The sequence below is a fragment of the Globicephala melas genome, chromosome 5, assembly GCF_963455315.2.
Source record: "Globicephala melas chromosome 5, mGloMel1.2, whole genome shotgun sequence".
Classification (NCBI taxonomy): domain Eukaryota; kingdom Metazoa; phylum Chordata; class Mammalia; order Artiodactyla; family Delphinidae; genus Globicephala; species Globicephala melas.
In genome coordinates, this window is record NC_083318.1 from 75304380 (window position 1) to 75327182 (window position 22803).

The following is a 22803-nucleotide window of genomic DNA, read 5'->3' on the forward strand; positions in this document are numbered from 1 at the left end:
ACAGGCTCCAGACGCGCAGGCTCAGCGGCCATGGCTCAAGGGCCCAGCCGCTCTGCGGCATGTGGGATCTTCCCAGACCGGGGCATGAACCTGTGTCCCCTGCATCAGCAGGCGGACTCCCAACCACTGCGCCACCAGGGAAACCCTCTATAACGTTTTGTCAGGGCACATGGTTACTAGGTAAAGGGAAAACAATCAGCAGTAAGGAATAGGAACTCAGTTACTTTTCTAAGAGCTTTTTGTAACAGTTAGACCCATTGAGATCTGTTGTGAAGATTTGAGATTTTTACCTATTGATTTTTAAAAGTTTTTCAAAGCTAATTTTTTTGGTTAAAATAGAAATCTAATCCAATAATAATGATAACAAGAGCTGTTTCAGTCAACTCTTCTGTGATAACAAATAGCCCCCAAATTTCAGTGGCTTGCAAGGACAGAGGATTATTTCTTGCCCACGTTACATGTCTTTGTCAGATTGGCACTGAATCTGCTCCTGCGCCCTGTGTCTTTTCATTCTGTGATCCAGGCCAAAGGAGCAGCCTCTCTCTGGGACATGGTGTGCTCATGGCAAAGAGAGAGAGCCAGTGGAAACATGTATTGCCCATTAAAACTTCTGATCAGACATTGTCTATGTCATGTCTACTCATAGGCTAGTGGCCAAGGCGAGTCACATGGCGAAGCCCATTGTCAGTGGTTTGGGGATAAGTAATCCTCCTACAGCATCCTGCGAACCACATGGAACCAGTGGAGATACTAGGGCACATCCTGTGGCTACCTGAGGAACCAGGAAGGGAACTGAGTATTTGGAAACAGTAGGACAATGTACCACGTTGGCAAACATTTACCAAATGCTATTTGCCAGGTACTTTTTCACATGCTTTACATTTATTAACTCATTGAATCCCACAATTATCCTATCAGATAGGTATTATTAATTACTCCCATTTTACAGGTGTGGAAACTGAGGCCCAAGTCCACACAGCTGGTAACTACCAGAGCCAGACTTCAAACCCAGGCATCTAGGTTTGAAGGTATCCTCACTCTAGGAAATTTGAGAATGAGGCAAGTTGTTGATTGAAACATTTTGTGTGTGCTTTTTGAGGACAGTGCAGCATAATGATTAATGTTAAATTGTATGAGTGGTTATTCTCCTAGGTATAGTATATTTCCAAGGAACTAAAAGTTTAAAGGGATACTAACTGTGATAACTAGATGGACCAATCCATTGATCTCTTCAGGACCTGAGAATTCTCTCCATTCCAATTTGTCTTTCATATCAGCATTCTGATTTGTGAACCTATGGAAATAAATATACTTGGTTCATGTATTTATTGAGTTCATACTATTTGCCTAGCACTTTGGTTTTCTTGATTTCCTTAATCTGCTAGAAGTGTGACATTAAAATCCCGCTGGTTCTCTTAAAGGCACAGCTCAATGTCTCTTCCCTTGGGAAACCTTCCTTGGCACCTCAAGCTGAGTTTGCCACTCCTGCCTCTGAGGTGCATTAGAAAGAGCCCAGGAGACGTCACCACTTACCAACCATGTGACCTGGGGACAGGCTTTATCTCCTCTGAGTAAAAAGGATCAAAATATATATCTCATAGAATGGTCATGAAGCTTCAGTAACGTTTCATTTGAAAGTACTTTGTGACCATTAAGGTTTTCTGCAAAATTATAAGGATTTGATGAATCTTTATAACATTCTTCCTGACTTCTTCTCTGACCTTTTTGTCCTCTTCTCTTCTGTTGATTCACTCAACAGATATTTCCTGAGCCCCTGCTGTTAGGGACACGGACTCTGAGGCCAAACTGCTTGAGTTGAAATCCCTGCTCTACCATGCGTTCACTGTGTCAGTTTGGTATTTAACCGTATCCTGCCTTAGTTTTCTAATCTTTCAAATGGAAACAGTAATAATACCTTTATCTCTTGGCTTATTGTGGGGATTAAATTAATATATCTAATTAGTTTAGATCTCTGCCTGATATATATCATTACCTGCTAGAATGTATGCTCTCCATAAGGGCAGTGATTTCATGGCTATAACCCAGTGCCTAGAAATAATAAGTACTCAATAAATATTTGTTAAATGAATGAGTGAATATGATAAGCCTTGTAGAGGAAAAAAAAATTAAAGGGCAGGGTGAAATCATGTAGCAAGTGCTTTTTTTAAATCTTTGCTTTTATTTTAATCTTTGAATATTCAGAGATTAAATTTTAGCTGATTATTAGATACATTTATTGGCATAGAATGATTAGTCATTCACTATCATTGAATTAAAACATCCTTTCTATTTAAAAAAATGAATTCTTTGAGATTTCTGTAGGAAAATGAGTTAATGTTTTAAAAGTAAACCATCAAGATTGCGGTACGCGGGCCTCTCACTGCTGTGGCCTCTCCCGTTGCGGAGCACAGGCTCCGGACGCGCAGGCCCAGCGGCCATGGCTCACGGGCCCAGCCGCTCCGCGGTATGTGGGATCCTCCCGGACTGGGGCACGAACCCATGTCCACTGCATCGGCAGACGGACTCTCAACCACTGCGCCACCAGGGAAGCCCCAAGACTGTATCTTTTAACGTTAAATTAAGGCTACAAGTACTCTTAGACAATTATTTTTCATTCTTTCATGACACTCTGAGTAGATGTCTATTTGCATTACCTTGAAATTATGTGGGGGTTTTTTTGAATGCTTTTCGTGAAGCATGGTAAATACTCTTCTATGTCTCATTCTTTCCAAGTTGCCATGAAGAGTTATAGGCAAAACTTGTGGAGACAAGGTCCCTGACAAAAAAATATCTTTGAAAATAGAGTTTACCAAACCATGAGTTCTTCAAGAACTGGGACTGTGTCTTACTGTGCCTCTGAATCCACACACCTAGCTTGATTCCCAGCGTTTAGGAGAAGCTCAAGAAATGAATGGACAAATAATGGATGGATGAGTGTCTATTCTTTGAAAGATCGATGGGAAGAAATGTCATCCATCCATTCTTTTTCTGAACTCCTGAGTCCTATCATTCAATCTGCTAGCAGATAACACCACTGAGCAACATCACCTTAGTCACAAAGAATCCCCTGCACAGAGTTGAGTTTTAATGTTTTGTCCTGTTTTTTTTTAAAAAAAAAAATATCAAAGGATGATACAAGGAAATAAAAACAAAATCAGTTACTGCCTTTATTACAGAAGATTTGAGGGCAGCGTCTAGTGTCTCAATTCAGTCCCTTCTCCCCCGCACCCAAGAGAACATTCCATTTGAGAATTTCTTTTAAAATCTCGGGCTAGGAACACTTTGCTTTCTTGAAGTGTTTCATGCCTCCTCCTTTCTGCTTATGAGAATGATGTGGCTAATTGTGCCCCTTCTTTCATTTTGACTGCCTGGAGCCCCAGAGTCAAACTTGGAGTATAATTATAGCACATATATTTGTGTCTTTCATTTCAGTGGTCTTGAATTTCTGCTCTCACTTATGTTTTCCCTGTCTGGACTTTAAAATGTCTATTAATATATTACTGTCATTTGGTTACACATGTACTTGCTGAAAACCACGCCAAATCCCTATAGAATGAAGTAAATTATAAATAAATACACATGCATGAATTCTTACAGTCCCAAAACAACTACTTATTATACAAAGGCCTCTAAATTGGGTTGCTGACAGTAGGAAGAATCTCTTTTCCACAGACCAAGTAGAACTAACATATGCTGTTTCTTTGCATTGTCCCTTTGGTTCCTATGGTATAAATAAGTTCTTTAAAGTGTATGGCTCAGGCAGGTGTAGCTTTCTGAAGATGAGTGGCCTACTTTTGTGTTCTTTCAGTTTGCTAAAGTAGTGCTTTTTCCTGAAAGTCTCTTGGCCCATCCTATAAATAAATTAATGTTTTTTCTAACTTCCTCAAAGGAAAGAGCAGAGATCATCCGGTAAGTTCTTGCCTTCTTGGATAAAGGTAGACCTTGTTTGTGCTCTGCCTGTTATTCTCAAAAAAGGACACTTTGGGGAGTTGTGACCATTTCAGCTCGGTTGGCAACTATTTTGTTAGTGGTTTGTAGAACAGGGTAAATCTCTGCATAAAGACCTACAGCTTGTCTACTTGATATTTGTTTTAAGGGGAAATCATGCCTTATCTTTATGGCTGGCTGTCACCTTTGTGATGATATGTCCACAGGAGAGAAGAATGTATGTCCCAAGGTGACAGCACAGCGCTACATCCATCGGGGTGATGTCACTGAGTTAGCACCGCCAGCAATGAGCTCTTTAAGGATTCTGGCTGAATTCTAAATTTGCGTATTGATGAAAGATAGAGAACCATTTCAGGGCAGATTTTAGAGCACAGCTTCTTTTTCAGTAATGTCATTTGAACTCCAGAGACATACAAGCTCACCCTGTTGCTCCTCTGAACTTTTAAAGGCTCTTTTGCTTTCCTAGCAGGCAAAAATCTGACTCATTCTTCATACTCAGCCCAAAGTCATTTTCTCTGTGGACCACTGCCCACCTCCTCTGTGCAGAAGTAGTTGCATGTTGTATGTTATGTGATAGCAGTTATTATTTTCTAGTGTTATGGTAGCTCACCCCTCTAGGGGAAGACTCACTCTTAAAGTCCTGTTATGAAATTATCATGAAAAAGGAAGGAAAATTGTCATTAATATTCACCGTGGAGGAAAAAATTTCTAGCGCTTACTGCCGTATCTCTAGTACATTTTCTCCTATTTCTTGGGAGAGGGTCTCTTTAGTAAAGGTATACAAAATCTTTCTAAATGTAGTCACGCTGTCCAAATGCTGTGTCACCAATGTTAACTAACCCCCGCCTCCCAGGTGTCGTACTACTTAGCACCTGTGCTCTTATCTTGAACTTTAAAAATATTAAACTATTAAAAATGACTTTTATTCGAAATTACCTTTGTATAAAAATTAATGCTTATTACAGAAAATCTAGCAAAAGCAGCCATACAAGAAAACTCATAGCTAAGACACTGCTGTGTTTTGACATTTTTAACCATCCCATATTTTGAATAGGGAAAAGTTTTATACTATTCTGCTACCTGATTTTTAAACCAAGCGGCTTATAAAGTTCATATTAATATGCGCAGACTCTACAGAAGATGTGTCCCTCTTCTACAGAAGACAGGTACTGCATGACAGATCATTAAGGACACCAAATAGAGAGAGACTGTGCACTGAATCCAGGTTTGAATTCTGCTTTTGCCCTTTGTCAGCTATGTGACTTCAGGCAATCTGCTTAAACCTTGGGAGCCTTGGTTTCCTCACCGGTAAAATGAGGACAGTTATGCTTACCTTTCCCAGGTAAGCGCTATAAAAATGAAATGATTTGTTCTTCCCTGATGGCACAGTGGTTAAGAATCCGCCTGCCAACACGGGACACGGGTTCGAGCCCTGGTCTGAGAAGATCCCACATGCTGCGGAGCAACTAAGCCCGTGCGCCACAACTACTGAGGCTGCGCTCTAGAGCCTGCGAGCCACAACTACTGAGCCCACGTGCCACAACTACTGAAGCCCATGCGCCTAGAGCCTGTGCTCGGCAATAGGAGAAGCCACCGCAATGAGAAGCCCGCGCACCACAAGGAAGAGTAGCCCCCACTCGCTGCAACTAGAGAAAGCCCACAGCCAGCAACAAAGACCCAATGCAGCCAAAAATAAATAAATAAATATTTTAGAAAATGAAATGATTTGATGTGCATATGCACAACTGTTACATAATGTTTTTAGTCTGTTCACCTCTACCTACCTGTAGAGCTTCACTGTCAGTGCCCTTTGCCCTCTGAGATTCTGCCATTTGAACTTCCTGCAGTTCACCAACTAGACCAGAATACCTTGTGAAGATTTACTCATTTCTCATTGCATCTGATGCTGTTCACTAGTGCAGGAGAAAGACGTAGAGGAAGATAAAGGGCTCCAGGCAAAGGCTTTACCTAGGGGTTCTGGATATAGTGAGATAACTACAGAGATATTCCTCATCCTAAATAAAATCTATAGTTTAAAAAAACCCATTAATGTCTATAAAGAAAATAATTAGCTGAGAAATGTTCATTATTCCTACTATTCCTAACTAGTTCTCAGCCTTTGGATTTCTAGGGGTAACACAGCATGAGATGTTTGGTTTTATAGGAAGATCACTTAATGAAAGTGATTCTATCAGGAAGGACTAAAATAGTATTTTGCTTTTGCATACCTTTCCATGTTTAAGCAATGTGTAAAATTAGGAGAGACTGCGGAAAGAAAGAACTCTTTCTGAAGAGCCACACGGTTTGCTGTGGTTTGGGGCCCGAGAATGATTTTATCACTATGCCCACCAGACTCTTTGCATTTCTGACAAGTGAAATATATTCCTCTTTAAACTGTTGATACTTCATGTTTTGACACACTTCTGCTTAAGCATTCTGTTAGCTGATATTAACCACAGCCTAACCAGGGCAGGTGAAACTATAGAGACCTACTTTTTTGAAAAGCACAGTTTTGGATCAGAGATGTGTAGGTTTTATTTTACTTTTTATTTTTATGATTGGATTGCTAAATTGAATAAATTATATAAAGAATATATTGTATAAATAATAAATGTTGTCATAAATTTATAAACACCACTCACTGCAACAAATATCTTTGCTGCACATAACTTTTCCCATACTTTGGATTATTTCCTAAAGATAAAGTCATAAAAATGGAAAAACTGGTGAAGAGGAATTAATATGTTAATGGTTCAGAATGCAAACTGCCTTCCAAACTATATTAATTTGCATTTCCATTAGCAGTGCATTCATCTTAGCTGTCTGCATTTGAACTCTTTGCTTGCTAATTTAATAAGGAAAACATACATCCTATTGTATTGCTTTATTCCTTTGATTGTAAGGTAATCATTTTTCTGTAGGTACGTTAACTAGTGTTTATTTATTTTTTGGGGGGGGAAATTGTCTATTAGTGATATTTGACCTTTTATCTCATGAGGTAACACTCTTTCTATGTAAATGGGATAGCTTTATTCAGTGTTTACAGATATTTCCCGAGGCATCTAGTACTGACATTCTGGGACCCTATAAGGACAGTCTTTTTGCTGACCTGTCCACCACTCAGAGAGACAGTGTAGCTAAGGGCATGGACTGAGGGAGTGAGTCTGCCTGGGTTTCAAGCCAGATTCTGCTACCTTCTAGCTGCACATCTTTGGTCAAGTTACTTTGCTTGCAGGGCTTCAGGCTCCTAAATTTTAAATAGGTGTGGTAATAATAGCCTCTGCACTCCATAGTTGTATCAATTCAATGTGTCAGTCCCCGTAGCACCTGGCACATAGCAAGCACTCAATAAATGTGAGCTGTTCGCCATCCTTTAGAAGGCAGGCTCCAGGAGAGCAGCGCCTTCAGTCTGGTTTGCTGCTACGTCAGGTGCTCAGCAGAATCCCCAGTGGGTGTTCCTTAAATGACTAGTCCTAGAAACATTATTGAGAGCAGTAATAGGACCACCCAAGTGTGTGCAATTGGCACTTTTCTTTTTCCCGGGCAGTTTGAGGTAGAGATGTGGGTCAGTCTGTACATAGGAGAAAGTGGTACAGTTTACCTCAGCCTCCGTAACACAGGGAAACAGGAGCTTCTCAGGAGTCTGTGAAGAATGGCCAGAAACTGCCATCTGGGTCAGGACCTTCCAACTGCCCACGCTGTTTCTCTTTCCTCCCAGTTGCTTTCGGAGATTGGCCCTGCCCCAGGTGCGTGCTGGGCTGTCTTTGAGAGTCAGCAAATGCAGTGCCTCTGGCCCAGATCCCAGTGCTAGCTCCTGTTCAGAATTTAACCTGAAGAGCAATTGACTGCAACCTTTGGGGCCTGTTCTCCATTTATCTTTGCCCGAGGAACTCTCTATAGTAGTTTCAGACAGGTTTATTGAGGTCTAGTTTATAAACAGCAAACTTCGGCCCTTTCCAGGTGCACTTTGAACAATGTGGCCATATCACAATCAGTACAGAACATTCCTATCACTCCAGATAGTCCCCTCACATCCCTTTACCATGAGTCCCCTCCTCTTGTCCCCAGCCTCAGCAACCACTGATCTGAAATATGCCTGCATAGTTTTGCCCTTTCCCAAGTGTCATGTAAGTGGTATCATACAGTCTTTTGTGTCCGGCTTCTTTCACTCAGCATAATGCTTTTGAGATTCATCCACATTGTTGCATGTATCAGTATCTCCTCCCTTTTTATTTCTTTTTCTTTTAATCTTTTTTTAAAAAAATATTTATTTATTTATTTATTTGGCTGTGCCGGGTCTTAGATGTAGCACACAGGATCTTTAGTTGTGGCATGCATGTGGGATCTAGTTCCCTGACCAGGGATCGAACCCCAGGACCCCCTGCATTGGGAGCGTGGAGTCTTAGCCACTGGACCACCAGGGGAGTCACCTCCCTTTTTATTTCTGGGTGTATACTTTTTTGAGCAATTTAAAAACTACCCTGTAAGAGTAAATGACTGACTCTTCCTGACTGTTTTTACAGAGACTCCATGAATGTCAGAATGACTGTGAGGTACAAGCAAAGAACTTTTATAACTCAGAAAATCTAAATAACGGGAGGATATCATGGATGTGTAACTTTGAGCACATATCACGGTGTTTCTGAATTACACATATTTTTTTTCCTTTGTGTTCCTTTCCATTTTTCCTTTGTGTTCCTTTCTATTGTGTTAAGAAATAAAAGTTTAAAAACTATTTGGTCGGGACTTCCCTGGTGACACAGTGGTTAAGAATCCACCTGCCAACGCAGGGGACATGGGTTCGAGCCCTGATCCGGGAAGATCCCACATGCCGTGGAGCAACTAAGCCCGTATGCCACAACTACTGAGGCCTGCGCGCTACAGCCCGTGCTCCGCAAGAAGAGAAGCCACCGCAATGAGAAGCCTGTGCACCGCAACGAAGAGTGACTCCCGCTTGCCGCAACTAGAGAAAGCCCGTGCACAGCAACAAAGACCCAAGGCAGCCAAAAATAAATAAATTTATTTAAAAAAAACCAAAACTATTTGGTCCCAGTAGAAAATTACATATAAATTTTAAAAGTGCTTCATAAAAATAAAGTGTTGCAATACTGGATAAAAATTGCTAGTTTACTAATGTAAGGGGATTCCTTCCTACGTGAGCAAAGGATAGATTGGTTTATTTACTCATCTCCTTTAGGACTTCGAAAGAGCAAGGAACAATTTAACATAAGAAAAAGTCATTCAGCTAAGTAAATCAGAATACGTGAACTGTCTCATTAATCTTCAGAACATCTGTGTTGTATGAGGGAAATATTATCAATATTTATAGTTTTAAAATGGAGTCATTGACAGAGGTTAAATGTCTTACTCAAAGTTACATGATCTTTTTCTCACCTTGGAGTTTTGGAGGGCAGAGACTCATTTTATTCATTTTGCAGCCTCATTTGTGGCTTCATTTGTGCGTTTACCTTGCATGGAGAAGATGCTCAATATATCAGACTGGCTGAATGAGGAAGTAGAATAGCCTGGGAATAAGGACTATGTATCTTAGAACAGGAAGGAGCCTGTTTTTGGAAGTAAAGTTATTGGAACCTAGATACGCCTGTTCATTAAAGTATCCTCTGTGGATGCTTTTTCTCTGCGACAGCAGAGTTGAGTACTTGCATCGGGGACCGTCTGGCCCCAGAACCTAAAACATGTACTGTTTGGTCCTTTACAGAAAACGTTTGCAAATCCCTGCCTTACAGTCATACCGTCCAGGTTCAAATCTCAGTTCTTCCACTTACTGTGTGATGCTGCGCAAACTGCTTGATTAACCTAAGCTGGAGTTTCTCCCTCTGCAAACTAGGGATCATAGGAGTAGCTACCTTGGAGGCATTAAAACTGCCATCTGGGTCAGGACATTGCAACTGCCTCCCAGGACTGACATTAAATAGAACTTTGGCTGATTATTTCCAGATTGTAAACTATCTACTAGATTTTAAACTCCTTGATAGGTAGGGTCTTGAATTCCTCATCTTGGTTGGCCCCCAGTGTAAATGCACAGTGCTGTGGACACGGTGGGCTTCAATCAACTTGTCTCAAATGCGAAATTGTATTCAATGAGCTGTATGTGAATAATGTGTTTGTAAGTGTCAGTCTTGGCTTTCAACTACTTATTGTTTCAAAGGACAATACGAAAGAGCAAGAAATGTGAAGGTAAAATTTGAATGATCCTAAAAGTCCACAGCAGATGAACAGATAAGTAAATTAAGAAATGGAGTAGTAAGCAGGCAAATAAAATGGTGATAGTGAAGGCAATTTAGTAATATGGAAAAATGCTTATTATAAAACATTAGCTTTAAATATTGAAAAAAGTGGGAATACAGAATTGCATGTCACCTATCATTGAAACTTTTCTCTTAAGGCAAAGCAAAGGCCTTCAAGTACCAGTTTTCAAACTTGAACTGTAAATCTTGCAGTGCTAAGGTCCCATACTCAGAAATTCTGATTTAATAAGTGTATGAGAGTGCCCTGGAATCTGCCTATTTGACAGGCACCTGACGTGATTCTGGTGTGAACAGTCCATCCACCAGCCTTTTTTTTTTCTTTTAATAGATTTATTTATTTTTGACTGCGTTGGGTCTTCGTTGCTGCGCGCAGGCTTTGTCTAGTTGCGGCGAGCGGGGACGACTCTTCGTTGCGGTGCACGGGCTTCTCACTGTGGCCGCTTCTCTTGTTGCGGAGCCCGGGCTCTAGGTGCGTGGGCTTCAGTAGTTGTGGCACATGAGCTTAGTTGCTCCATGGCATGTGGGATCTTCCCAGACCAGCACTCAAACCTGTGTCCCCTGCATTGGCAGGTAGATTCTTAACCACTGCACCGCCAGGGAAGCCCCGCCAGACTTTAAAAACACTATCTTAAAAGAACTAAACCAACATAGTTTAGTGGGATTGTGGATAATTTTTTAATGCCTTGATTTTTCTTTTGTGGTGGCTTTAACAGTGATAAATGGAATTTAAAATTTACTTTACACAGTTTATTAAATTATTAATACCTTTATATTTTAATTTTTTTTAGTAAGCCATGTTGTTTCCATAGAGCTATTTAAAAAAACCACGCCGATCTACATTGTACTGATGCAATCGCCTCAGTTGTTAAGGGAAAATAGAAATATGTAGGACAGCATGTATTATATCTAATTTTTGTGTTAAGAAAAAGAAAGGGAAAAAGAGTTGAGGACATACACATGTATATTATATATACAGAGAATCCCTGGAAAGACACAGAAGAAGCTGAAACCATCCTTACCCAACTTCCTTGAGATCAATGCGATTCAGGAACACAGAAACAGAAAGACTTTGTATCTTTCTCATACTACTGCAGTGGTATGGGTAATTAGTCACAAAACCAGCCTGAGAGCCTAACAACCATTTGTCACATGGTTTCTATAGGGAAAAGACCATCAGCATTTTCACAACTGGCTTTACAAGCCAACATATAAGACCAACATATAAAACAGAGGCTGACTTTACAAACTAATATATAAAATCATATTCTGGGGGGTTAAAGACTACCTATGTTAATGCCACAAAAAAAGGCATTACTGAAACGGGTAAGATTCATCAGGGGCTGGAGTGTGGCTGGATCACTGGAAGTCTATTCCCACTGCTAGAGAGCAAACAAATGGTGAGAAAGTTTCTTTGTAGCTAAATCAGGGAAGATTCTCTACTGTATTCTCAAATCCCATCAAAGGAGACCAAAGCTGAGTTGGGTCAAAAAGTACTTTACAAGATAAAATGAGGTGAAAAAGAGACGGGAAAATGAAAATAGGAGAATTGGAAATTCTGGAGAGCCTTCAAGAGGGTTACACACTTGAGAATTGTTGTCTTAGAATTATGTCTAAAGTATAAATCATTTTTATCATCTGGCCAAGAACCGTGGCTGCTTAGCATTAGCTTAAGTAGTAGTACGTACTGTACTCTCAAAAGGATTGTTGGCCATCTCTCTCAAACCTCTACCTTCCATACCTGGTGAACAGGTGAACAAGTTCGTGATCCCATGCTAAGTCTATCCTCTCATGCCTGAACCCTAGAATTTCCTTTAAGAATATAGGAAATAAATAGCCATTTATTCTCCAACCAAATATCAGAGAGATTTCAGTTTATTCCTTAAGATGTGCTTCTGAACAGTTGCCTTTGAGAAGTTACAGATAAAGAAACAGATTAGTTTACTCATCTGTAATTCAAACAACCAGCAGAGGTATTTATCTGGTGAGCTACTTTACTTCAAAGAATTGAATGAGTTCAGTCTATGATGCTCAGGTTCTGTTTGTACTTGCTTTACAAACACAGAGGACTCTTCATCTCTTGGCTTGCCACTCCCTGCCTATCACATGCATTCTGGTTTGAGTGGAGTAATACTTCCTGGTAGAATCCAGTTAGCCCTGAAGATTGCAAGCTCTTTGCTGGGGGGTATGCGTGTGCTGTGGCTCTGTCGGAAATGGTGACCATGAATCACAGTGGTAGTGGGAATGTTAAATGGAAGGTCCAGAGAAAACCAGGTGTTTTTCTCTGCTGCTCATTGAAAGTAAGGGAGACTTAGAGTTGAGACTCATCCTAGATATTTGTGAGATGCAAGGACACTGATTTGTCCAAGAGATAATTTGTGATGGGGGATGGTAGATGTTAGGTAATAAAAATAGCTTGGGTAGGTTAAATGGGGCCAGGTTTTTGGATGAGGGGGTCTTGAATGCCAGACTCAGCTAGAAATTTATTCTGAAATGAATAACGGGGAGTCATTGCATGTTTTGTAGAAAGGGAGTAACTTAATGCAAGCAGAATTTCCTGAATTAATATGACAGTAATGTTTAGGGCATAGCAGAGGCAGACTAACTGAATAATGGGATATTGAGAAAGTCAGGCATGACTAGATGAGAGCCTGGATTAACAGAGAAAACAGATTAAAGAGGCATCAAGGAAAGAAACAAATAAGATTAAAAAAAAAAAAAACAACTAACCAGGCATGGAGAATGACAGAAATGAAAAAGTAAAATGACAAGTGTTAGTCTTAGAAAAACTGTGTAATATTTGCTTTGCTTTGAAGATTTATCAGTAAAAGGGAAAAAGAGTATGTAGAAGGTTAAAAGCAATCAGGAAGACAGTTTTCAAGGAACCTAAAGAAACAGACAAATTCAAGCAGTGACGTCCAGTTGGCAGCATCACATATTAAGGGCTGTCGATGGGAGGGTGGTGAGTGTCAAGACAAATGTGAATTGAGCACAGACTTGTTTGGGACTCAGAGGTCATTGGTGACTTTCAGAAGTACAATTTGAGTAGAACAGTGAGATCAGGAGTGATTTGGGGGAGGGGTTAAGGAGAGAACAATGCTGAGACAAATAAAAGATGTAGACCACTTGCCTCTGAAGTTTAACAGTGAAAGGGAAACTATTAACTCATGACCATTAATAGTAGCAGCAACCTTATAGGTCTAAACTTGTATAGGTCTAAACTTGTAGTTTAGCTAAGTGTTTTCTGTGCAGAGGAATAGTAGAAAATTATTAACTCATGACCATTAATAGTAGCAGCAATCTTATAGGTCTAAACTTGTATAGGTCTAAACTTGTAGTTTAGCTAAGTGTTTTCTCTGCAGAGGAATAGTAGAAAATTATAAGATCTGGGAAGGGGAAAGGGTGGATTTCAATCCTTGAGCCTGACTCTTGTGGATAGGACATCTGTGAAGATGTTTCCATGTGCTAATGGCTTTAGATTGTTCCCCTTTATATCTCCAGCCACACGGCTTTAGGGGTATCTTTTGTACCTGCACATTCCTAGAAGTTCTGTTGGGTAAGAGGCTGGGAAAGCGAGAGATGAAGGAGCAGAATTTCTGTTCTCCTCCCGCTAGTGCGTGGAGATGGAGGAGAGAGGGAAGGAGGTCATTTATATCAGTTTTTTTAAACTGCACAATGTAATTTCACATCCAGCCAAGACTGGAATATGGCTCTCCTGGCCTGAAGTCCAGATCATTTCTACTGCGCCCTGCTGTCAGGTTGGGGGCCTTACAGGAGGAAAAGGAGGATAGTATCACTACTCAGGTCCTGCTGTCCGCTAAGAGTCACCAAAACTGGTGTCACCGCTTTTCTTGCCAATTGGTATTGAGGATGGGCTGAGCATACGCGGCTCGAAGTTGTGTCTGCCTGCAAAAATGAAGCCGCTCAGACAGAAACCTAATTCTACCTGGCCAGACCCAGCATCACGGTTACCAGTCTAGGCAGAAACCTTCCAAGAAATTCAGCTGCAGTTTCTCTGTTACAATCTGTTCTCAAGTGGCAGGTCACAGGCATCATGACTTGCAGAAGTAAATGAATCCTGGAGATGTGGTCCTGACACCCAGGCTTCCCGACTGCTGGACCGAGAGCTTGAAATACAGGGAACTGATTCTTAGCACTTGTTTTCTGGGGGCGGACCGCACAGCCAGCGGGGGCTGTGAAACATCCTACACATGGCCATGGCAAATGGCAAATGTCCACATTTCAGTTTATTCAAAGGAGTTTACCTGGGGATACATACTCTGGGTCCACTGAAGGATCACAGCCAGGCCCTAGGGTATGGTACCAACTATATATGGCCTCATTATTCCTGATTTTGTTTTTGTGTCTGGAAACACCCAGATGTAGTCATTCTTGAATTGCAAACAAACTGTTAACATTTCAAGGGTTCTGCAAAGTTCCTCCTGAGGATGTGACAAAGGAAATGAATAGAGATGGGGAGGGGGTTCAAAGCTAAGTGTTCAGCATGGGACGAAAGATGAGTTCTAAATTGCTGCCTACACAGTACAGGGGCTTCCATGAAGCTGGTTTGGTGGAGCCAAACTCTTGCTGGGAGGCATAGACAGTAACAAAGACCCCAGTCTTTAGTTGCCTTACCGCTTCCTTAAAGCCAGGAAAGGATTACCTGCTTGATAAAAAGAGTGGAGATTGACAGGAGGATTTGCACCATGTGAAGGCGGTGGTAGAGGTGGTAGTTGTAGATGGCAGTAGGTGATGATGGGGAGGGTGATGGTGGTGGACGTGAGTGTTGTGTGTAGCCCGTGCTTGGTTGTATGTGCCGGGTGCCCTTTTGTAGTTTCGCCCAAATGTCCATGCCTTCAACTCCTTTTTCTTTGGGAATTACCACTCCCTGGCCTCCATTCTCCAGGGATGACTCCCTGGCACCCATTTTTACGCAGTGTTTAACTCTGACTCTCAGGTTATAGTAAATTATACTGACCCCAGTTGGGCCCAATCAGAGTCCAATTTGAATTGGAATTAAGAGATTTTAACCTTAATCTGGGCTGTACTGTTAAAAAGAAGAGATCTAAAAAAGGTGACATGACCCATCTTCTGCCTACCTTATAGAGTACCAAAAATGACCTGTAGAGAGAAAAACAAATAGTAGATACAAGGAGAGAAGCAGATACAAGCAATGGTCTGTAGGTCCAAGTTTTAAACTTTTTTTCCGCAGCCAATCTGTACACTTATCCCAAAAGTTCTGTGTAAATATGTAAGTATAATTATAATAGATTATATTTATAATAACTATAATTTTTCGCTCAAGCTTGCCTAAGTCAGTTTCTGTTACATGCAATAAATGAATCCTGACAGATACAATATGATACTGTATTATGTTAAGATTCCTCACTCCACTTTTATTCTGAAATAAAGTAGCCAAAGATATCCTCCAAGATTATTGAATTGCCATCAATGCTTTATCCTTTTAAGGGTTTGTACACCCTAAGAAAAGGAAACGGAAGACAAGTGTCATCTCAAGTCATTACCTTTTTGAGGAAGCATTTCCAGTTCAGCCTGAGTTAGGGGCCGTAATTGTGGGTTTCCATGGCATAGAACTGCCAGATAAAATGCAGGAGACGCCAATATTGCATCAGATATACCTACACCAAAAATTATTTATTGTTTATCTGAAGTTCAAATTTAATGGGGCATCCTGTATTTTCCTGGCAACCCTAGATCCATGCAAAGCGGTCCAGAATCAAGAGTTGTGCATGAGAAATTACCAGAAATTAGGTGTTGCTGGAGCATAAACTTTATAGAGTTGGAGTCATTTAAGGAGTAGTGAGGGACAAAGCTATAGAGGAGGGCAGAGGCCAAGTCATAAAGGACCTTTTATCATGATACTTGCAACATGGTGGTAATTATTTGATGATTTTTCTGTTTCTCTCAGCTAGGGCAAGAAGTGCCTCTTCCCTCTTTCCCAACTCTCTAGCACAGCGGTTTCCAAGCTATAAATGAAGATTCGCTTCCTTCAAACAAAAAAATGTTTGTTTATAAGTGTTGAATATATTGAATATCATAAAACATTCATGAAATTGAAATTTTTAAAGGGTGAGATAAAGATAAAATTTTTAAATTTTATTTTATTGATTAACATTTCAAAAAAATTCCCTTTGCTTTATGAGAGCACAGTAACTGAATATATATCATTTTTTTGCTTTGTTTTGTTTTGGTTTAACGCTGTGTGATACATTTGATGGTGTGGTTATGAGTTCATTTTATTTTGATAATTGAGTTTTAACAGCCGAAAGAGATAATTCATAAAGAGGTATTGATCCAAATAGAAGAATGACATCATTGGCTGCACTTAGTGAATCAAAATATATTTTTTTCAATCACATTCAACAACTATGCCAAGATTTTTGTTTCAATTCAGCTAATAATTGTTATTTTCCCATGCCATACAATTATTCTTACAAATTATTATTAAGGTATTACATTTTTATATTTCTAACAAAGAGTTAAAACTCATTAAAATTCATTTGGAAGATTTAGAAAATTCTGTTTCCAAGTTTTTAAAAGTGTGTACATATGAAGGTCTTAACAAGCTACTTGTTCTTTGAGCATCAAGTATTCACATATTCAAGTATTATTGCTAGCCATTGTCCTAGACTTTGGAGCTAGAACAGTGAACATACAACAGACAAAATTCCTGCCCTCATTCAGTGGGAGAGGGAGATGGACAATAACAGATAAACAAGTGTAGTTAAAATATGTTAGATGGTGATAAACATTAAAGAGAAAAATAAAGCAATTAAGGGGGATGGGAAGTGTTGGGAGTAGTTGCTGTTTTAGATGGGGGCCAGGGAAGGCCTCATGGGAAAGTGATATCTCAGTAAAAATCTGCAGGAGGTGCGGGAAGGTATCTGGGGAAATATTACAGGCAAAGGGAGCGGCCAGTGCAAAGGCCCTGAGGCAGCATGTGCCTGGCTTCTTTGAGACATAGTACCGTTGGGGCTGGAGTGGAGTAAGTAAAGAAGAGGGGAAGAAGAAATGCTGTCAGTGAGGTAATCGTATAATGGACCAATCACATAGGAGCTTGTAGGCCATTGTAGGGAATTTGACTTTTACTCTGAGACATATGAGAAACCATTAGATGGTTTTGAGCAGATGATTGTTAATAGAATGACTCTGGCTGCTGGGGGCAATGGTGCAGTGAAGGAGTTGGGGGAGTATATGCAGGCAGATCAACGAGGAAGCTGCTGCTGTAATCTGGGAGGGAGATGATGGTAGCTGGGACTAGCCTGGGAGCCTCGTAGCTGATGAGAAGTGGTTGTGGTCTTGATGTATTTTAAAGGTATATCAGTTAGTTGTCAGACAAGAAAATTAGGCTCGGGACAATTCGTCGTGGGAAGTGTGAGAAAGAGAGTATGAATCATCATTTAAGGATGATTCCTGAAGGTGATGACTTCCATCGTTTTCAGCAACAACAAAATCACCTGATGGAAAACTCTCCAAACACCCATTTTCAAAGTATTCTTTTTAGAGTCAGTTTCCTTGAAAGGTGGTTATTTATCACTCATTATTAAAGCATCAACTTTATCAGAAAAGTAAATGACAACTAACATATCAGCCTGAACGCTATTTAGAAAATCTGGAGGGGAAAAAAAGAATATACATGGTTTTTGTTTTTTTTTTTTCCCACCAAAAAACATCTCTTCTGAAGCATAGAGCTGACAGTTGCCTTCACTGAGGCAGTCAGGATATTTTAGAACACGTCTACTTGAAAAGAGCAAATGTGAGTCAACTTAAAAGTTGACAAGTCCTCTTGGTGCAGTGGTGTGATATAACCAAGGAACCACTGTGTAGTATAAAATATTTTCATGCTCAATCCCATGTTATGCCAAGGTTTTACAGTGATTCTACTAAGTTAACCGTGCCATTGACATTCTGTCGAACTTGGTGCTTTTCCGGAGTCAACCTCCTTTATGTAATAGTTTGCCTCTGAATGATGCAACAAATGCCTTTCACAGCTGGTATTGTCTTTTCCTGGACTCCTTTCTTCACTCCATCGATGTCACAGGCTCTCCATAAAACAGTTGTTTTTATTAAAGAAGTCATTTATTATTAGAACGTATATTTCTTCTGCTGTACTTCTTCCTTTAGTGGCTTACTAAAAAAATAGTTCTTCATGAATTTCATTATTGAGACAGAAACATCTGTATTTCATCCAATAGTATGATAAATTTTGCATGTCAACTAATTTTTAAATATTTATTTCCTCAGATCTCTACCAACATTTTCTTCATCTATTGACTAAGGAGTGAGTTTGATTGCCAATTTTCATCTGTGCATTATTTAATTATCAGTAAATTATTAATACCATTGGTTGATTTTTGTGTATTATTTAAATCATTTTTTACAGAGGCAGGGAGAACAAATATTTCACAGATGATGTGTGGCTTGTTGTCTTTTGTTTAAAAATAATTATTACTGAGTGTTGTATTGAGTATCATAGTGACTTCACGTCAGTGAAAAATAGATTTGTGTTCACATTTTGTAGACTTAACTGTAAAATGTCTTGCTGATCACACTGGCTGTACAGTATTGTTAGTTGTCCTTTTAAGGCACTTAGAATAAAGTTCACTCCTAATGATAGTGGATGTAAATCAATATTTCAAATACTCGTATTGACAGCTTCACATCTTGGGGGCTGATGTCTCATGAAACATCAGGTCAACGTTGTTTTCACCTCATAACGTTGTTGACCAAGAGCTCACATTCGAAATTCTGGAAGCTTTGCGACGTCCTTGTGTTTATTTTTGTTTTCCTCTATTTGTTTCTCTGTAAAGAATAAAAGCAAAACTCTTACAAGTAAAATAGACCTTGTGTCTTTGAGACCAACAATAGGGGAGATGAGGAGACTTGTTCTGTCTGAAATCAGTGTTGTAGGGAGAAGATTCTTGGGTCATAGAGTTGGGGTGAGAAGCTTTGGCTCTGCTTTTCGAAGACTGGCTAAAGGGTTAATCAGTGTTTATCTTTTTCAAAGAACCAACTTTTTGCCTTTGTTGATTTTTCTCCACTTATGATTGTTTTCTATCTAGTTCATTTATTTCTGTTCTTATTGTTATTTCCTCTTTCTTCAGATTTATTTCTATGTTCTTTTTCTAATTCCTTGGTATGGATATATAAATTATTGGTTTCTGACCTTTTAAAATATAGCTTGGCTGCATTTCACTGCTTTTTATTTGTCATCATTTTATTATTACTTAAGTCAAATTTTGTTCTAATTACCCTTGTGATTTCTTCTTTGACCCATGCTATTTAGATGTGTACTGCTTAATTTTCAAACATTTGAGATTTCTCTGGTTAACGTTTTTGTGTTGATTTCTAGCTTAATTGAAAACGTACTGTAATATATGTCAAAACTTTGATGAAGGGGAACAAGTGGGGGGGGGATGAACCTCTTACCCCTTCCTTACACCACAAACAAAAATTAATTTGAGATATATCATAGGCATAAACATAAAGCTGACACTAAAACTTCTTGAAAAAAAAGTAGGTGAATATCTTTTAGGCTTTGAGGTAGGCAGAGATTTCTTAAAGGATGTCAAAAGCACTAAATGTAAAGAAAAAAATGATAAGTCAAGATTCATCAGCATTAAAAGCTTCTGCTCATCAAAAGACTGTTAGAAATTGAAAAGGCAAACCGCAGGCTGGGAGAAAATATAAGTAATACATATACCTGATGCAGACTGGCATCAGAATATCAAATGAACTCCTATAAATCAGTAATTAAAAAAAAAACACAATTTGAAAAAAATGGACTAAAGACTTGAACAGATACTGCACAAAGAAGATATGCACATCAGAACCTCGCACTGGAATGGCACAAACTAAAAGTCTGCCAATACCAAATGTTGATGAGGCTGTGTAAGCTGGAACTCTCACGTGTTACTGATGGGAGTATAAAATGATACAGCTATTTTGGGAAAATGGCAGTTTCTTGTAAGGTTAAATATTCACCAACTCTGTAATCTAGCAGTTCTACTCCTAGGTATTTATCCAAGAGGAATGAAAATATATATTCACAGAAAGACTTGTATAAGAATATTTATAACAGCTTTACTCGTAATAACCCTAAAATGGAAACAACCAAACATCCATCTATAAGGGAATATATTAAAAGGTTGTGGTATTTTCATACAATGGACTATGTATTGCTTAGCAATAACGAAGAGTGAACTCTTGAGACACCCAGCAGTGTAGGTGAATCTCAGAGACATTATGCCGAGTAAATAAAGCCAGACACGAAAGAGTACATACTATAGCCCATTTTTTATGAAGTTCAAGAACAGGCAGAACTAATCTGTGGTAATAGTAATGAGAACAGTGCTTGCCTCTGGGATGTGGGAATCGACTAAAAGGCACCTTAGGGAACTTTCTGGAGTGATGTTTCCATATTTGTATTTTGTTGGCGATTACACAGTTGGATTTCTTTATCAAAATGTATAAAATTGTACACTTAAAGCCAGTCTATTTTACTGTATGTAAATTTTACTTCAATTTAAAAAATGATACTGTTTTTGCAATTTCCTGTGAATCTGTATTACTTCTAAATAATAGGTTCAAAAAAGTACTCTGGTTTCCATTTGTTGAAATTTCTTGAAACTTTTATGATCCGTGTGGTTAATTTCCATAAATGTCAACGTGTGTACCTTAAACACTACGTAATCAGTTGATGAGTGCAGTATTCTAAATAAATTTACTAAGGTTGAGTTTGTAAATTGTGTTGTTCCAATCTTTTGTGTCCTTACTTTTTTTTTTTTGCTTGTTTTGTGAGTTACTGAGAGATATGTGTTAAAATATTTTATAATCTTTACAATTTTAAATATATTAATCATAGGTATTTTAAAGACCATGTGCCATGACTTTATCTGGGTCACCTCTGGGTCTGTTTTCATTGTCTCTTTTTCTCTTAAGCCTGTGTCCTGGTATGCCTAGTAATTGTTGATTGAACGCAGGACATTATGTATAACGAATCATAGAGACTGTGGATGATGGTGTCTTTCTCCAGAGGCTGGCTTTTGCTTCTGATAGGCAGTTAGAGCAAGGCAGACCTCTTTAATGAGGGACTGACCTGATTTGAGGCTCAGTTCCAGTATTTTTAAGGCCTTCATCCTAGGGTATAGCCCTTTAAGGGGTCCTAACTGAAAGCATGGGTTATTTACCTGGGCCTGGTGGGCCCTGAAGTCTAATTTTCATTCCTCCAGCATCATGAAACTGGCAACTGCTCTGTTTAACTCCTCAGCCACTTAGCTGCCGTCTTCTGCTTGGGTTACGTCATTTATCAATGAGCGAACGCTTAGAGGGGTGGAATGTTGAGCTTGCTTCTCTGGACTTCCCTTCTCTTTGGAGTCTCCTCAGCCTTGTGAACCTGGCAAAAGCAGGCCTCTAAGCAGCAGCTTTCAGCTTGGCTTCTCAGCAGTTTTGCCCTGTGCCTCTTAAAGATCAGTAGATTTCTTGAGGGGAAAAGTAGTATGATGACTTGCCTCATTTCTATTTCCCTTCTCCCAAGATCTTGTCCTCTCATGTCCTGGCTGCCATGGTAGCACTCCAGTACCTTCAAATAGGTTTTAAAAATAATTTTATCTAGCTTTTCTAGCTGTGTTCAGTGGGAGTTGGTCTGATACAAGCTCGTCCCTCATAGCCAGGACTGGGAATCCTTCTCTAAGCCCACACTGTGAACTCCTCAGAAGGGCCCAACAGCCATTGTCATCCTGACAATTGAAGTGATTTCTTCCTGCATCATTGCCCCAGAATGTTGTCTTCTTTTCCTGGACTTTGCAAAGGGCATATTTGAATCTGGGATTGTTTCCTGGACACTTCCCACCTCCTTTCCAGTTAAAATGTACAGTCATTACGTCATGGTTTTCATTTCATGTGTTTAGAAGCGATAGTGTGTGCCCTGCCCACGGGGAGCCCATCAACCTAGTTAACACAGTGGTTGGTATTTGAATAAAAAGGTGCTTTATTACCTCTGGGGGAGGAAATAATCTAATGATTACTGCCTTCACTTCTCTGCTGGGTTGACTTTGTGTCTTCTAGCTCCTTGAATTTTAGTTAAATTACAATGAAAAATAAATGCGAGAATTCTGTATATAGGAAGGATGGGAGCCTCAGTAGTCATGAATGTGATTCTTTCAGTCCCTTCAAAAGTGGGAACAGTTTATAATAAATGCTTTGAAGGCCCTAGAATAAATTTAGGCTAAGGAATGCAAATTTAATATTACTAAACCTAGGACTTCCCTGGTGGCACAGTGGTTAAGAATCCACCTGCCATTGCAGGGGACACGGGTTCAAGCCCTGGTCCGGGAAGATCCCACATGCCGCGGAGCAACTAAGCCTGTGCGCCATGACTACCGAGTCTGCACTCTAGAGCCCACAAGCCACAACTACTGAGCCCGCGTGCCGCAACTGCTGAAGCCCGCGCACCTAGAGCCCATGCTCGGCAACGAGAGAAGCTGCCACAATGAGAAGTCTGTACACCGCAACAAAGAGTAGCCCCTGCTCGCCGCAACTAGAGAAAGCCCGTGCGCAGCAACTAAGA

General features: G+C 39.8%; 1 protein-coding gene across 4 annotated transcripts in view; it reads left to right on the plus strand.

Moving 5' to 3' along the window:
• Window positions 1–22803, plus strand: part of CRACD (capping protein inhibiting regulator of actin dynamics) — a 313531-nt gene that overhangs the window by 108116 nt on the left and 182612 nt on the right. The gene's annotated exons all lie outside the window — the stretch shown is intronic.